Consider the following 16915-nt stretch of genomic DNA (forward strand, 5'->3'; position numbering starts at 1 on the left):
GGCTGACTCCCTGGGCGCCCAGCAGCTGCCTCACACACGTAGCTTCCCTAGCGCTCTCCTCCCCAGCAGAGACGTGTGCAGCTGGTGGGGGCCTGCCCCTGGGTGCCTGGGCCCCGGCCCACAGCCCCAGCTCAGGACAAGCAGCCCCTGAGCGAAGACCTGCATGAGTCGCTGAGCGCCCCCACCTGGAAGCCGAGTGAACAACTGGCGGGGAGCCGAGCCACTTCGAGGGAAGAAGAGGCAGCCCAGCCTCGTTTGGCTCAAGCCCTACTTGGCTGGAGCCGAGTTCGTCTCCAGGACGGCAGAGCTCCAGCTCTGCTCAGAGGCCCGATCTGGCAGAGTTCCTGGCGCGAGGCTGCTCTGCCCTGGGCGAGCCTTGCCCAGACTTGCCTCGCTGCTAGGCTTCCTGCCCGGAAGAAGCAGGCTGCGCGAGGCTGGGAGACGCCATTGGCCCCTTCCTGGCCTCATCTCTGCTCTTGCCATGCCTTTGCACCTAGGCCCCAGGCGTCCTTTGGGAGGGCTTAGGGGCCGGTGGCTTGCACACTGCCAAGGGCTCCAGGAGGAAGAGCTCTGTGCCAGGGAAAGGAAGGGCTAGTGCAGGGCACCTCCAGCAGTTGCTTGGCCGCCCAGACTCAGCGCCAAACGGAGTGCACCAGGCTCCCAGGGCCCCTGGCTGGGGTCTGCAGCCCCGCACACCTGGAGGCTGACTCCCTGGGCGCCCAGCAGCTGCCTCACACACGTAGCTTCCCTAGCGCTCTCCTCCCCAGCAGAGACGTGTGCAGCTGGTTGGGGCCTGGCCCTGCGTGTATGGGCTCCCGCCCACAGCCCCAGCTCAGGGCAAGCAGCCCCTGAGCCAAGACCTGCATGAGTCGCTGAGCGCCCCCACCTGGAAGCCAAGTGAACAGCTGGCGGGGAGCCGAGCCCCTTCGAGGGAAGAAGAGGCAGCCCAGCCTCGTTTGGCTCAAGCCCTATTTGGCTGGAGCCGAGTGCGCCTCCAGGACGGCAGATCTCCAGCTCTGCTCAGAGGCCCGATCAAGCAGAGTTTCTGGCGCGAGGCTGCTCTGCCCTGGGCGAGCCTTGCCCAGACTTGCCTCGATGCTAGGCTTCCTGCCCAGGAAGGAGCAGGCTGCGCGAGGCTGGGAGACGCCCTTGGCCCCTTCCTTGTCTCATCTCTGCTCTTGCCTTGCCTTTGTACCTAGGCCCCTGGCGTCCTTTGGGAGGGCTTAGGGGCCGGTGGATTGCACACTGCCAAGGGCCTCAGCAGGAAGAGCTCTGTGCCAGCGAAAGGAAGGGTTAGAGCAGGGCTCCTCCAGCGGTTGCTTGGCCGCCCAGACTGAGCGCCCCACGGAGTGCACCAGGCTCCCAGGGCCCCTGGCTGGGGTCTGCAACCCCGCACACCCGGAGGCTGACTCCCTGGGCGCCCAGCAGCTGCCTCACACACGTAGCTTCCCTAGCGCTCTCCTCCCCAGCAGAGACGTGTGCAGCTGGTTGGGGCCTGCCCCTGCGTGCCTGGGCTCCCGGCCACAGCCCCAGCTCAGGGCAAGCAGCCCCTGAGCCAAGACCTGCAGGAGGCGCAGAGCGCCCCCACCTGGAAGCCGAGTGAACAGCTGGCGGGGAGGTGATCCTCCTAGAGGGAAGAAGAGGCAGCCCAGCCTCGTTTGGCTCAAGCCCTACTTGGCTGGAGCCGAGTGCGCCTCCAGGATGGCAGAGCTCCAGCTCTGCTCAGAGGCCCGATAAGGCAGAGTTGCTGGCGCGAGGCTGCTCTGCCCTGGGCGAGCCTTTCCCAGACTAGCCTCGCTGCTAGGCTTCCTGCCCGGAAGAAGCAGGCTGCGCGAGGCTGGGAGACGCCACTGGCGCCTTTCTGGCCTCAACTCCGCTCCTGCCTTGCCTTTGCACCTAGGCCCCAGGCGTCCTTTGGAGGGCTTAGGGGCCGGTGGCTTGCACACTGCCAAGGGCTCAAGCAGGAAGAGCTCTGTGCGAGGGAAGAGAAGGGCAGTGCAGGGCTCCTCCAGCGGTTGCTTGGCCGCCCAGACTCAGCGCCGCACGGAGTGCACCAGGCTCCCAGGGCCCCTGGCTGGGGTCTGCAGCCCCGCACACCGGGAGGCTGACTCCCTGGGCGCCCAGCAGCTGCCTCACACACGTAGATTCCCTAGCGCTCTCCTCCCCAGCAGAGACGTGTGCAGCTGGTTGGGGCCTGGCCCTGCGTGTATGGGCTCCCGCCCACAGCCCCAGCTCAGGGCAAGCAGCCCCTGAGCCAGGACCTGCAGGACGCGCAGAGCGCCCCCACCTGGAAACCGAGTGAACAGCTGGCGGGGAGGTGATCCTCCTAGAGGGAAGAAGAGGCAGCCCAGCCTCGTTTGGCTCAAGCCCTACTTGGCTGGAGCCGAGAGCGCCTCCAGGACGGCAGAGCTCCAGCTCGGCTCAGAGGCCCGATCTGGCAGAGTTGCTGGCGCGAGGCTGCTCTGCCCTGGGCGAGCCTTGCCCAGACTTGCCTCGCTGCTAGGCTTCCTGCCCGGAAGGAGCCTGCTGCGCGAGGCTGGGACACGCCACTGGCGCCTTCCTGGCCTCATTTCCGCTCCTGCCTTGCCTTTGCACCTAGGCCCCAGGCGTCCTTAGGGAGGGCTTAGGAGCCGGTGGCTTGCACACTGCCAAGGGTTCCAGCAGGGAGAGCTCTGTGAGAGGGAAGGAAAGGCAAGTGCAGGGCACCTCCAGCGGTTTCTTGGCCGCCCAGACTCAGTGCCGAACGGAGTGCACCATCCTCCCAGGGCCCCTGGCTGGGGTCTGCAGCCCCGCACACCCGGAGGCTGACTCCCTGGGCGCCCAGCAGCTGCCTCACACACGTAGCTTCCCTAGCGCTCTCCTCCCCAGCAGAGACGTGTGCAGCTGGTTGGGGCCTGGCCCTGCGTGCCTGGGCTCCCGCCCACAGCCCCAGCTCCGGGCAAGGAGCCCCTGAGCCAAGAATAGCTAGAGGCGCAGTGCGCCCCCACCTGGAAGCCGAGTGAACAGCTGGCGGGGAGGCGAGCCTCCTCGAGGGAAGAAGAGGCCGCCCAGCCTCCTTTGGCTCAAGCCCTACTTGGCTGGAGCCGAGTGTGCCTCCAGGACGGCAGAGCTCCAGCTCTGCTCAGAGGCCCGATATGGCAGAATTGCTGGCGCGAGGCTGCTCTGCCCTGGGCGAGCCTTGCCCAGACTTGACTCGCTGCTGGTCCTCCTGCCCAGGAAGGAGCAGGCTGCGCGAGGCTGGGAGTCGCCACTGGCGACTGCCTGATCTCAGCTCGGCTCCCCCCTCGCCTTTGCACCTAGGCCCCAGGCGTCCTTTGGGAGGGCTTAGGGGCCGGTGGCTTGCACACTGCCAAGGGCTTCAGCAGGAAGAACTCTGTGCCAAGGAAAGGAAGGGCTAGTGCAGGGCTCCGCCAGAGGTTGCTTGGCCGCACAGACTCAGTGCTGCACGGAGTGCAACAGGCTCCCAGGGCCCCTGGCTGGGGTCTGCAGCCCCGCACACCTGGAGGCTGACTCCCTGGGCGCCCAGCAGCTGCCTCACACACGTAGCTTCCCTAGCGCTCTCCTCCCCAGCAGAGACGTGTGCAGCTGGTGGGGGCCTGCCCCTGGGTGCCTGGGCCCCGGCCCACAGCCCCAGCTCAGGACAAGCAGCCCCTGAGCGAAGACCTGCATGAGTCGCTGAGCGCCCCCACCTGGAAGCCGAGTGAACAACTGGCGGGGAGCCGAGCCCCTTCGAGGGAAGAAGAGGCAGCCCAGCCTCGTTTGGCTCAAGCCCTACTTGGCTGGAGCCGAGTCCGCCTCCAGGACGGCAGAGCTCCAGCTCTGCTCAGAGGCCCGATCAAGCAGAGTTGCTGGCGCGAGGCTGCTCTGCCCTGGGCGAGCCTTGCCCAGACTTGCCTCGCTGCTAGGCTTCCTGCCCGGAAGAAGCAGGCTGCGCGAGGCTGGGAGACGCCATTGGCCCCTTCCTGGCCTCATCTCTGCTCTTGCCATGCCTTTGCACCTAGGCCCCAGGCGTCCTTTGGGAGGGCTTAGGGGCCGGTGGCTTGCACACTGCCAAGGGCTCCAGGAGGAAGAGCTCTGTGCCAGGGAAAGGAAGGGCTAGTGCAGGGCACCTCCAGCAGTTGCTTGGCCGCCCAGACACAGCGCCAAACGGAGTGCACCAGGCTCCCAGGGCCCCTGGCTGGGGTCTGCAGCCCCGCACACCCGGAGGCTGACTCCCTGGGCGCCCAGCAGCTGCCTCACACACGTAGCTTCCCTAGCGCTCTCCTCCCCAGCAGAGACGTGTGCAGCTGGTTGGGGCCTGGCCCTGCGTGTATGGGCTCCCGCCCACAGCCCCAGCTCAGGGCAAGCAGCCCCTGAGCGAAGACCTGCATGAGTCGCTGAGCCTCCCCACCTGGAAGCCGAATGAACAGCTGGCGGCGAGGCGAGCCCCCTCGAGGGAAGAAGAGGCAGCCCAGCCTCGTTTGGCTCAAGCCCTACTTGGCTGAGGCCGAGTGCGCCTCCAGGATGGCAGAGCTCCAGCTCTGCTCAGAGGCCCGATAAGGCAGAGTTGCTGGCGCGAGGCTGCTCTGCCCTGGGCGAGCCTTTCCCAGACTACCCTCGCTGCTAGGCTTCCTGCCCGGAAGAAGCAGGCTGCGCGAGGCTGGGAAACGCCACTGGCGCCTTCCTAGCCGCAGCTCCACTCCTGCCTTGCCTTTGAACCTAGGCCCCTGGCTTCCTTTGGAAGGGCTTAGGGGCCGGTGTCTTGCACACTGCCAAGGGCTCCAGGAGGAAGAGCTCTGTGCCAGGGAAAGGAAGGGCTAGTGCAGGGCACCTCCAGCGGTTGCTTGGACGCCCAGACTCAGCGCCGCACGGAGTGCACCAGGCTCCCAGGGCCCCTGGCTGGGATCTGCAGGCCCGCACACCCGGAGGCTGACTCCCTGGGCGCCCAGCTGCTGCCTCACAACGTAGCTTCCCTAGAGCTCTCCTCCCCAGCAGAGACGTGTGCAGCTGGTTGGGGCCTGCCCCTGAGTGCCTGGGCTCCCGCCCACAGCCCCAGCTCAGGGCAAGCAGCCCCTGAGCGAAGACCTGCACGAGTCGCTGAGCCTCCCCCACTGGAAGCCGAATGAACAGCTGGCGGCGAGGCAAGCCCCCTCGAGGGAAGAAGAGGCACCCCAGCCTCGTTTGGCTCAAGCCCTACTTGGCTGGAGCCGAGAGCGCCTCCAGGACGGCAGAGCTCCAGCTCTGCTCAGAGGCCCGATCTGGCAGAGTCGCTGGCGCGAGGCTGCTCTGCCCTGGGCGAGCCTTGTCCAGACTTGCCTCGCTGCTAGGCTTCCTGCCCAGGAAGGAGCAGGCTGCGCGAGGCTGGGAGACGCCATTGGCCCCTTCCTGGCCTCATCTCTGCTCTTGCGTTGCCTTTGCACCTAGGCCCCTGGCGTCCTTTGGGAGGGCTTAGGGGCCGGTGGCTTGCACACTGCCAAGGGCCTCAGCAGGAAGAGCTCTGTGCCAGGGAAAGGAAGGGCTAGAGCAGGGCTCCTCCAGCGGTTGCTTGGCCGCCCAGACTCAGCGCCCCACGGAGTGCACCAGGCTCCCAGGGCCCCTGGCTGGTGTCTGCAACCCCGCACACCCGGAGGCTGACTCCCTGGGCGCCCAGCAGCTGCCTCACACACGTAGCTTCCCTAGCGCTCTCCTCCCCAGCAGAGACGTGTGCAGCTGGTTGGGGCCTGCCCTTGCGTGCCTGGGCTCCCGCCCACAGCCCCAGCTCAGGGCAAGCAGGCCCTGAGCCAAGACCTGCAGGAGGTGCAGAGCGCCCCCACCTGGAAGCCGAGTGAACAGCTGGCGGGGAGGTGAGCCTCCTAGAGGGAAGAAGAGGCAGCCCAGCCTCGTTTGGCTCAAGCCCTACTTGGCTGGAGCCGAGTGCCCCTCCAGGTCAGCAGAGCTCCAGCTCTGCTCAGAGGCCAGATCTGGCAGAGTTGCTGGCGCGAGGCTGCTCTGCCCTGGGCGAGCCTTGCCCAGACATGCCTCTCTGATAGGCTTCGTGCCCGGAAGGAGCCTGCTGCGCGAGGCTGGGACTCGCCACTGGCGCCTTCCTGGCTGCAGCTCCGCTCCTGCCTTGCATTTGAACCTAGGCCCCAGGCGTCCTTTGGGGGGGCTTAGGGGCCGGTGGCTTGCACAATGCCAAGGGCTCAAGCAGGAAGAGCTCTGTGCGAGGGAAGAGAAGAGCAGTGCAGGGCTTCTGCAGCGGTTGCTTAGCCGCCCAGACTCAGCGCCGCACGAGTGCACGAGCCTCCCAGGGCCCGTGGCTCTTGTCTGCAGCCCCGCACACCCGGAGGCTGACCCCCTGGGCGCCCAGCAGCCGCCTCACACACGTAGCTTCCCTATCGCTCTCCTCCCCATCAGAGACGTGTGCAGCTGGTTGGGGCCTGGCCCTGCGTTCCTGGGCTCCCGCCCACAGCCCCCGCTCAGGGCAAGCAGCCCCTGAGCCAAGACCTGCACGAGTCGCTGAGCGCCCCCACCTGGAAGCCGAGTGAACAGCTGGCGGGGAGGCGAGCCCCCTCGAGGGAAGAAGAGGCAGCCCAGCCTCGTTTGGCTCAAGCCCTACTTGGCTGGAGCCGAGTGCCCCTCCAGGTCAGCAGAGCTCCAGCTCTGCTCAGAGGCCAGATCTGGCAGAGTTGCTGGCGCGTGGCTGCTCTGGCCTGGGCGAAACTTGCCCAGAATTGCCTCGCTGCTAGACTTCCTGCCCAGGAAGGAGCAGGCTGCGCGAGGCTGGGAGACGCCACTGCGCTTTCCTGGCCTCAGCTCCGCTCCTGCCTTGGCTTTGCACCTAGGCCCCAGGCGTCCTTAGGGAGGGCTTAGGGGCCGGTGGCTTGCACACTGCCAAGGGCTGAAGCAGGAAGAGAACTGTGCGAGGGAAGAGAAGGGCAGTGCAGGGCTCCTTCAGTGGTTGCTTGGCCGCCAAGTCTCAGCGCCGCACGGAGTGCACCAGGCTCCCAGGGCCCCTGGCTTGGGTCTGCAGCCCCGCACACCCGGAGGCTGACTCCCTGGGCGCCCAGCAGCTGCCTCACACACGTAGCTTCCCTAGCGCTCTCCTCCCCAGCAGAGACGTGTTCTGCTGGTTGGGGCCTGCCCCTGTGTGCCTGGGCTCCCGCCCACAGCCCCAGCTCAGGGCAAACAGCCCCTTAGCCAAGACCTGCAGGAGGCGCAGAGCGCCCCCACCTGGAAGCCGAGTGAACAGCTGGCGGGGAGGCGAGCCTCCTCGAGGGAAGAAGAGGCAGCCCAGCCTCGTTTGGCTCAAGCCCTACTTGGCTGCAGCCGAGTGCGCCTCCAGGACGGCAGAGCTCCAGCTCTGCTCAGAGGCCCGATCTGGCAGAGTTGCTGGCGCGAGGCTGCTCTGACCTGGGCGAGCCTTGCCCAGACTTGCCTCGCTGCTAGGCTTCCTGCCCGGAGAAGCAGGCTGCGCGAGGCTAGGAGACGCCACTGGCGCCTTCCTGGCCTCAGCTCCGCTCCTGCCTTGCCTTTGGACCTAGGCCCCAGGAGTCTTTTGGGAGGGCTTAGGGGCTGGTGGCTTGCAGACTGCCAAGGGCTTCAGCAGGAAGAACTCTGTGCGAGGGAAGGGAAGTGTTAGTGCAGGGCTCCTTCAGCGGTTGCTTGGCCGCCCAGACTCAGCCCCGCACGGAGTGCACCAGCCTCCCAGGGCCCCTGGGTGGGGTCTGCAGCCCCGCACACCCGGAGGCTGACTCCCTGGGCGCCCAGCAGCTGCCTCACACACGTAGCTTCCCTAGCGCTCTCCTCCCCAGCAGAGACGTGTGCAGCTGTTTGGGGCCTGCCCCTGCGTCCCTGGGCACCCGCCCACAGCCCCAGCTCAAGACAAGCAGCCCCTGAGCCAGGACCTGCAGGACGCGCAGAGCGCCTCCACCTGGAAGCCGAGTGAACAGCTGGCGGGGAGGCGAGCCTCCTCGAGGGAAGAAGAGGCAGCCCAGCCTCGTTTGGCTCAAGCCCTACTTGGCTGGAGCCGAGTGCGCCTCCAGGACGGCAGAGCTCCAGCTCTGCTCAGAGGCCCGATCTGGCAGAGTTGCTGGCGCGAGGCTGCTCTGCCCTGGGCGAGCCTTGCCCAGACTTTCCTCGCTGCTAGGCTTCTTGCCTGGAAGAAGCAGGCTGCGCGAGGCTGGGAGACGCCACTGGTGCCTTCCTGGCTTCAGCTCCCCTCGCTCCTTGCCTTTGCACCTAGGCCCTAGGCGTCCTTTGGGAGGGCTTACGGGCCGGTGGCTTGCACACTGCCAAGGGCTCCAGCACGAAGAGCTCTGTGCCCGGGAAAGGAAGAGATAGTGCAGGGCTCCTTCAGCGGTTGCTTGGCCGCCCAGACTCAGCGCCGAACGGAGTGCACCAGCCTCCCAGGGCCCGTGGCTCTTGTCTGCAGCCCCGCACACCCAGAGGCTGACTCCCTGGGCGCCCAGCAGCTGCCTCACGTAGCTTCCCTAGGACTCTCCTCCCCAGCAGAGACGTGTGCAGCTGGTTGGGGCCTGCCCCTGCGTGCCTGGGCTCCCACCCACAGCCCCAGCTCAGGGCAAGCAGCCCCTGAGCCAAGACCTGCAGGGGGCGCAGAGCGCCCCCATCTGGTAGCCGAGTGAAGAACTGGCCCGGAGGCGAGCCTCCTCGAGGGAAGAAGAGGCAGCCCAGCCTCGTTTGGCTCAAGCCCTACTTGGCTGGAGCCGAGTGCGCCTCCAGGATGGCAGAGCTCCAGCTCTGCTCAGAGGCCCGATCTGGCAGAGTTGCTGGCGCGAGGCTGCTCTGCCCTGGGCGAGCCTTGCCCAGACTTTCCTCGCTGCTAGGCTTCCTGCCCGGAAGAAGCAGGCTGCGCGAGGCTGGGAGACGCCACTGGGGCCTTCCTGGCCTCAGCTCCGCTCCTGCCTTGCCTTTGCACCTAGGCCCCAGGCGTCCTTTGGGAGGGCTTAGGGGCCGGTGGCTTGCACAATGCCAAGGACTCCAGCAGGCAGAGCTCTGTGCGAGGGAATAGAAGGGCAGTGCAGGGCTCCTCCAGCAGTTGCTTGGCCGCCCAGACTCAGCGCCGCACGGAGTGCACCAGGCTCCCAGGGCCCCTGGCTGGGGTCGGCAGCCCCGCACATCCGGAGGCTGACCCCCTGGGCGCCCAGCAGCTGCCTCACACACGTAGCTTCCCTAGGGCTCTCCTCCCCTGCAGAGACGTGTGCAGCTGGTGGGGGCCTGCCCCTGCGGGCCTGGGCTCCCGCCCACAGCCCCAGCTCAGGGCAAGCAGCCCCTGAGCCAAGACCTGCAGGAGGCGCAGAGCGCCCCCACCTGGAAGCCGAGTGAAGAGCTGACGGGGAGGCGAGCCTCCTCGACGGAAGAAGAGGCAGCCCAGCCTCGTTTGGCTCAAGCCCTACTTGGCTGGAGCCGAGTGCGCCTCCAGGACGGCAGAGCTCCAGCTCTGCACAGAGGCCCAATCTGGCAGAGTTGCTGGCGCGAGGCTGCTCTGCCCTGGGCGAGCCTTGCCCAGACTTGCCTCGCTGCTAGGCTTCCTGCCCGGAAGAAGCAGGCTGCGCGAGGCTGGGAGACGCCACTGGCGCCTTCCTGGCCTCAGCTCCGCTCCTGCCTTGCCTTTGCACCTAGGCCCCAGGCGTCCTTTGGGAGGGCTTATGGGCCGGTGGCTTGCACACTGCGAAGGGCTCAAGCAGGAAAAGCTCTGTGCGAGGGAAGAGAAGGGCAGTGCAGGGCTCCTCCAGCGGTTGCTTGGCCGCCAAGACTCAGCGCCGCACGGAGTGCACCAGGATCCCAGGGCCCCTGGCTGGGGACTGCAACCCCGCACACCCGGAGGCTGACCCCCTGGGCGCCCAGCAGCTGCCTCACACACGTAGCTTCCCTAGCGCTCTCCTCCCCAGCAGAGACGTGTGCAGCTGGTTGGGGCCTGCCCCTGCGTGCCTGGGCTCCCGCCCACAGCCCCAGCTCAGGGCAAGCAGCCCCTGAGCCAAGACCTGCACGAGTCGCTGAGCGCCCCCACCTGGAAGCCGAGTGAACAGCTCGCGGGGAGGCGAGACCCCTCGAGGGAAGAAGAGGCAGCCCAGCCTCGTTTGGCTCAAGCCCTACTTGGCTGGAGGCGAGTGCGCCTCCAGGTCGGAAGAGCTCCAGCTCTGCTCAGAGGCCCGATCTGACAGAGTTGCTGGTGTGAGGCTGCTCTGCCCTGGGCAAGCCTTGCCCAGACTTGCCTCGCTGCTAGGCTTCCTGCCCAGAAAGGAGCCGGCTGCGCGAGGCTGGGATTCGCCACTGGCGGCTTCCTGGCCGCAGCTGCGCTCCTGCCTCGCCTTTGAACCTAGGCCCCTGGATTCCTTTGGAAGGGCTTAGGGGCCGGTGTCTTGCACACTGCCAAGGGCTCCAGGAGGAAGAACTCTGTGCCAGGGAAAGGAAGGGCTAGTGCAGGGCTCCTTCAGCGGTTGCTTGGCCGAACAGACTCAGCGCCAAACGGAGTGCACCAGGCTCCCAGGGCCCCTGGCTGGGGTCTGCAGCCCCGCACACCCGGAGGCTGACTCCCTGGGCTCCCAGCAGCTGCCTCACACACGTAGCTTCCCTAGCGCTCTCCTCCCCAGCAGAGAGGTGTGCAGCTGGTTGGGGCCTGCCCCTGAGTGCCTGGGCTCCCGCCCACAGCCCCAGCTCAGGGCAAGCAGCCCCTGAGCCAAGACCTGCAGGAGGCGCAGTGCGCCCCGACCTGGAAGCCGAGTGAAGAGCTGGCAGGGAGGCCAGCCTCCTCGAGGGAAGAATAGGCAGCCCAGCCTCGTTTGGCTCAAGCCCTACTTGGCTGGAGCCGAGTGCGCCTCCAGGACGGCAGAGCTCCAGCTCTGCTCAGAGGCCCGATCTGGCAGAGTTGCTGGCGCGAGGCTGGTCTGCCCTGGGCGAGCCTTGCCCAGACTTTCCTCGCTGCTAGGCTTCCTGCTCGGAAGAAGCAGGCTGCGCGAGGCTGGGAGACGCCATTGGCCCCTTCCTGGCCTCAGCTCTGCCCCTGCCTTGCCTTTGCACCTAGGCCCCAGGTCCTTAGGGAGGGCTTAGGGGCCAGTGGCTTGCACACTGCAAAGGGTTCCAGCAGGGGGAGCTCTGTGAGAGGGAAGGAAAGGCAAGTGCAGGGCACCCCCAGCGGTTGCTTGGCCGCCCAGACTCAGCGCCGAACGGAGTGCACCAGCCTCCCAGGGCACGTGGCTCTTGTCTGCAGCTCCCCACACCCGGAGGCTGACTCCCTGGGCGCCCAGCAGCTGCCACACACACGTAGCTTCCCTAGCGCTCTCCTCCCCAGTAGAGACGTGTGCAGCTGGTTGGGGCCTGCCCCTGAGTGCCTGGGCTCCCGCCCACAGCCCCAGCTCATGGCAAGCAGCCCCTGAGCCAAGACCTGCAGGAGGCGCAGAGCGCCCCCACCTGGAAGCCGAGTGAACAGCTGGCGGGGAGGCGAGCCTCCTCGAGGGAAGAAGAGGCAGCCCAGCCTCGTTTGGCTCAAGCCCTACTTGGCTGGAGCCGAGTGCGCCTCCAGGACGGCAGAGCTCCAGCTCTGCTCAGAGGCCCGATCTGGCAGAGTTGCTGGCACGAGGCTGCTCTGCCCCGGGCGAGCCTTGCCCAGACTTGCTTCGCTGCTAGGCTTCCTGCCCAGGAAGGAGCAGGCTGCGCGAGGCTGGGAGACGCCACTGGCGCCTTCCTGGCCTCAGCTCCGCTCCTGCCTTGCCTTTGCACCTAGGCCCCAGGCGTCCTTGGGCAGGGCTTAGGGGCCGGTGGCTGCACACTGCCAAAGGTTCCAGCAGGAAGAGCTCTGTGCGAGGGAAGGGAAGGGCCAGTGCAGGGCTCCTCCAGCGGTTGCTTGGCCGCCCAGGCTCAGCGCTGCACGGAGTGCCCCAGGCTCCCAGGGCCCCTGGCTGGGGTCTGCAGCCCCGCACACCCGGAGGCTGACTCCCTGGGCGCCCAGCATCTGCCTCACACATGTAGCTTCCCTAGCGCTCTCCTCCCCAGCAGAGAAGTGTGCAGCTGCTTGGGGCCTGGGCCTGCGTGCCTGGGCTCCCGCCCACAGCCCCAGCTCAGGGCAAGCAGCCCCTGTGCCAAGACCTGCAGGAGGCGCAGAGCGCCCCCACCTGGAAGCCGAGTGAACAGCTGGCGGGGAGGTGAGCCTCCTCGAGGGAAGAAGAGGCAGCCCAGCCTCGTTTGGCTCAAGCCCTACTTGGCTGGAGCCGAGTGCGCCTCCAGGACGGCAGAGCTCCAGCTCTGCTCAGAGGCCCGATCTGGCAGAGTTGCTGGGGCGAGGCTGCTCTGCCCTGGGCGAGCCTTGCCCAGACTTGCCTCGCTGCTAGGCTTCCTGCCCGGAGAAGCAGGCTGGGCGAGGCTAGGAGACGCCACTGGCGCCTTCCTGGCCTCAGCTCCGCTCCTGCCTTGCCTTTGCACCTAGGCCCCAAGTGTCTTTTGGGAGGGCTTAGGGGCCGGTGGCTTGCGCACTGCCAAGGGCTTCAGCAGGAAGAACTCTGTGCGAGGGAAGGGAAGTGTTAGTGCAGGGCTCCTTCAGCGGTTGCTTGGCCGCCCAGACTCAGCCCCGCACGGAGTGCACCAGCCTCCCAGGGCCCCTGGCTGGGGTCTGCAGCCCCGCACACCCGGAGGCTGACTCCCTGGGCGCCCAGCAGCTGCCTCACACACGTAGCTTCCCTAGCGCTCTCCTCCCCAGCAGAGACGTGTGCAGCTGGTTGGGGCCTGCCCCTGCGTGCCTGGGCACCCGCCCACAGCCCCAGCTCAAGACAAGCAGCCCCTGAGCCAGGACCTGCAGGACGCGCAGAGCGCCTCCACCTGGAAGCCGAGTGAACAGCTGGCGGGGAGGCGAGCCTCCTCGAGGGAAGAAGAGGCAGCCCAGCCTCGTTTGGCTCAAGCCCTACTTGGCTGGAGCCGAGTGCGCCTCCAGGACGGCAGAGCTCCAGCTCTGCTCAGAGGCCCGATCTGGCAGAGTTGCTGGCGCGAGGCTGCTCTGCCCTGGGCGAGCCTTGCCCAGACTTTCCTCGCTGCTAGGCTTCTTGCCTGGAAGAAGCAGGCTGCGCGAGGCTGGGAGACGCCACTGGTGCCTTCCTGGCCTCAGCTCCCCTCGCTCCTTGCCTTTGCACCTAGGCCCAGGCGTCCTTTGGGAGGGCTTATGGGCCGGTGGCTTGCACACTGCCAAGGGCTTCAGCAGGAAGAACTCTGTGCCAGGGAAAGGAAGGGCTAGTGCAGGGCTCCGCCAGAGGTTGCTTGGCCGCAGAGACTCAGTGCTGCACGGAGTGCAACAGGCTCCCAGGGCCCCTGCATGGGGTCTGCAGCCCCGCACACCCGGAGGCTGACTCCCTGGGCGCCCAGCAGCTGCCTCACACACGTAGCTTCCCTAGCGCTCTCCTCCCCAGCAGAGACGTGTGCAGCTGGTTGGGGCCTGGCCCAGCCTGCCGGGGTCCCGCCCACAGCCCCAGATCAGGACAAGCAGCCCCTGAGCAAAGACCTGCAGGAGACGCAGAGCGCCCCCACCTGGAAGCCAAGTGAACAGCTGGTGAGGAGGCGAGCCCCCTCGAGCGAAGAAGAGGTAGCCCAGGCTCGTTTGGCTCAAGCCCTACTTGGCTGGAGCCGAGTGCGCCTCCAGGTCGGTAGAGCTCTAGCTCTGCTCAGAGGCCCGATCTGGCAGAGTTGCTGGCGCGAGGCTGCACTGCCCTGGGCAAGCCTTGCCCAGACTTGCCTCGCTGCTAGGCTTCCTGCCCAGGAAGGAGCCGGCTGCGCGAGGCTGGGATTCGCCACTGGCGGCTTCCTGGCCGCAGCTGCGCTCCTGCCTCGCCTTTGAACCTAGGCCCCTGGCTTCCTTTGGAAGGGCTTAGGGGCCGGTGTCTTGCACACTGCCAAGGGCTCCAGCACGAAGAGCTCTGTGCCCGGGAAAGGAAGAGATAGTGCAGGGCTCCTTCAGCGGTTGCTTGGCCGCCCAGACTCAGCGCCAAACTGAGTGCACCAGGCTCCCAGGGCCCCTGGCTGGGGTCTGCAGCCCCGCACACCCAGAGGCTGACTCCCTGGGCGCCCAGCAGCTGCCTCACGTAGCTTCCCTAGCGCTCTCCTCCCCAGCAGAGACGTGTGCAGCTGGTTGGGGCCTGCCCCTGAGTGCCTGTGCTCCCGCCCACAGCCCCAGCTCAGGGCAAGCAGCCCCTGAGCCAAGACCTGCAGGAGGCGCAGTGCGCCCTGACCTGGAAGCCGAGTGAACAGCTGGCGGGGAGGCCAGCCTCCTCGAGGGAAGAAGAGGCAGCCCAGCCTCGTTTGGCTCAAGCCCTACTTGGCTGGAGCCGAGTGCGCCTCCAGGACGGCAGAGCTCCAGCTCTGCTCAGAGGCCCGAACTGGCAGAGTTGCTGGCGCGAGGCTGCTCTGCCCTGGGCGAGCCTTGCCCAGACTTGCCTCGCTGCTAGGCTTCCTGCCCGGAAGAAGCAGGCTGCGCGAGGCTGGGACACGCCACTGGCGCCTTCCTGGCCTCATTTCCGCTCCTGCCTTGCCTTTGCACCTAGGCCCCAGGCGTCCTTAGGGAGGGCTTAGGAGCCGGTGGCTTGCACACTGCCAAGGGTTCCAGCAGGGAGAGCTCTGTGAGAGGGAAGGAAAGGCAAGTGCAGGGCACCTCCAGCGGTTTCTTGGCCGCCCAGACTCAGTGCCGAACGGAGTGCACCATCCTCCCAGGGCCCCTGGCTGGGGTCTGCAGCCCCGCACACCCGGAGGCTGACTCCATGGGCGCCCAGCATCTGCCTCACACACGTAGCTTCCCTAGCGCTCTCCTCCCCAGCAAAGACCTGTGCAGCTGGTTGGGGCCTGCCCCTGCGTGCCTGGGCTCCCGTCCACAGCCCCAGCTCCGGGCAAGGAGCCCCTGAGCCAAGAATAGCTAGAGGCGCAGTGCGCCCCCACCTGGTAGCCGAGTGAACAGCTGGCGGGGAGGCGAGCCTCCTCGAGGGAAGAAGAGGCCGCCCAGCCTCCTTTGGCTCAAGCCCTACTTGGCTGGAGCCGAGTGCGCCTCCAGGACGGCAGAGCTCCAGCTCTGCTCAGAGGCCCGATATGGCAGAATTGCTGGCGCGAGGCTGCTCTGCCCTGGGCGAGCCTTGCCCAGACTTGACTCGCTGCTGGTCCTCCTGCCCAGGAAGGAGCAGGCTGCGCGAGGCTGGGAGTCGCCACTGGCGACTGCCTGACCTCAGCTCGGCTCCCCCCTCGCCTTTGCACCTAGGCCCCAGGCGTCCTTTGGGAGGGCTTAGGGGCCGGTGGCTTGCACACTGCCAAGGGCTTCAGCAGGAAGAACTCTGTGCCAAGGAAAGGAAGGGCTAGTGCAGGGCTCCGCCAGAGGTTGCTTGGCCGCACAGACTCAATGCTGCACGGAGTACAACAGGCTCCCAGGGCCCCTGGCTGGGGTCTGCAGCCCCGCACACCTGGAGGCTGACTCCCTGGGCGCCCAGCAGCTGCCTCACACACGTAGCTTCCCTAGCGCTCTCCTCCCCAGCAGAGACGTGTGCAGCTGGTGGGGGCCTGCCCCTGGGTGCCTGGGCCCCGGCCCACAGCCCCAGCTCAGGACAAGCAGCCCCTGAGCGAAGACCTGCATGAGTCGCTGAGCGCCCCCACCTGGAAGCCGAGTGAAGAGCTGGCGGGGCGGCCAGCCTCCTCGAGGGAAGAAGAGGCAGCCCAGCCTCGTTTGGCTCAAGCCCTACTTGGCTGGAGCCGAGTCCGCCTCCAGGACGGCAGAGCTCCAGCTCTGCTCAGAGGCCCGATCAAGCAGAGTTGCTGGCGCGAGGCTGCTCTGCCCTTGGCGAGCCTTGCCCAGACTTGCCTCGCTGCTAGGCTTCCTGCCCGGAAGAAGCAGGCTGCGCGAGGCTGGGAAACGCCATTGGCCCCTTCCTGGCCTCATCTCTGCTCTTGCCATGCCTTTGCACCTAGGCCCCAGGCGTCCTTTGGGAGGGCTTAGGGGCCGGTGGCTTGCACACTGCCAAGGGCTCCAGCAGGAAGAGCTCTGTGCCAGGGAAAGGAAGGGCTAGTGCAGGGCACCTCCAGCAGTTGCTTGGCCGCCCAGACACAGCGCCAAACGGAGTGCACCAGGCTCCCAGGGCCCCTGGCTGGGGTCTGCAGCCCCGCACACCCGGAGGCTGACTCCCTGGGCGCCCAGCAGCTGCCTCACACACGTAGCTTCCCTAGCGCTCTCCTCCCCAGCAGAGACGTGTGCAGCTGGTTGGGGCCTGGCCCTGCGTGTATGGGCTCCCGCCCACAGCCCCAGCTCAGGGCAAGCAGCCCCTGAGCGAAGACCTGCATGAGTCGCTGAGCCTCCCCACCTGGAAGCCGAATGAACAGCTGGCGGCGAGGCGAGCCCCCTCGAGGGAAGAAGAGGCAGCCCAGCCTCGTTTGGCTCAAGCCCTACTTGGCTGAGGCCGAGTGCGCCTCCAGGATGGCAGAGCTCCAGCTCTGCTCAGAGGCCCGATAAGGCAGAGTTGCTGGCGCGAGGCTGCTCTGCCCTGGGCGAGCCTTTCCCAGACTAGCCTCGCTGCTAGGCTTCCTGCCCGGAAGAAGCAGGCTGCGCGAGGCTGGGAAACGCCACTGGCGCCTTCCTGGCCGCAGCTCCACTCCTGCCTTGCCTTTGAACCTAGGCCCCTGGCTTCCTTTGGAAGGGCTTAGGGGCCGGTGTCTTGCACACTGCCAAGGGCTCCAGGAGGAAGAGCTCTGTGCCAGGGAAAGGAAGGGCTGGTGCAGGGCACCTCCAGCGGTTGCTTGGACGCCCAGACTCAGCGCCGCACGGAGTGCACCAGGCTCCCAGGGCCCCTGGCTGGGATCTGCAGGCCCGCACACCCGGAGGCTGACTCCCTGGGCGCCCAGCAGCTGCCTCACACACGTAGCTTCCCTAGCGCTCTCCTCCCCAGCAGAGACGTGTGCAGCTGGTTGGGGCCTGCCCCTGAGTGCCTGG

The sequence above is a fragment of the Ovis canadensis genome, chromosome 9 (genome assembly GCF_042477335.2).
Source record: "Ovis canadensis isolate MfBH-ARS-UI-01 breed Bighorn chromosome 9, ARS-UI_OviCan_v2, whole genome shotgun sequence".
Lineage (NCBI taxonomy): Eukaryota > Metazoa > Chordata > Mammalia > Artiodactyla > Bovidae > Ovis > Ovis canadensis.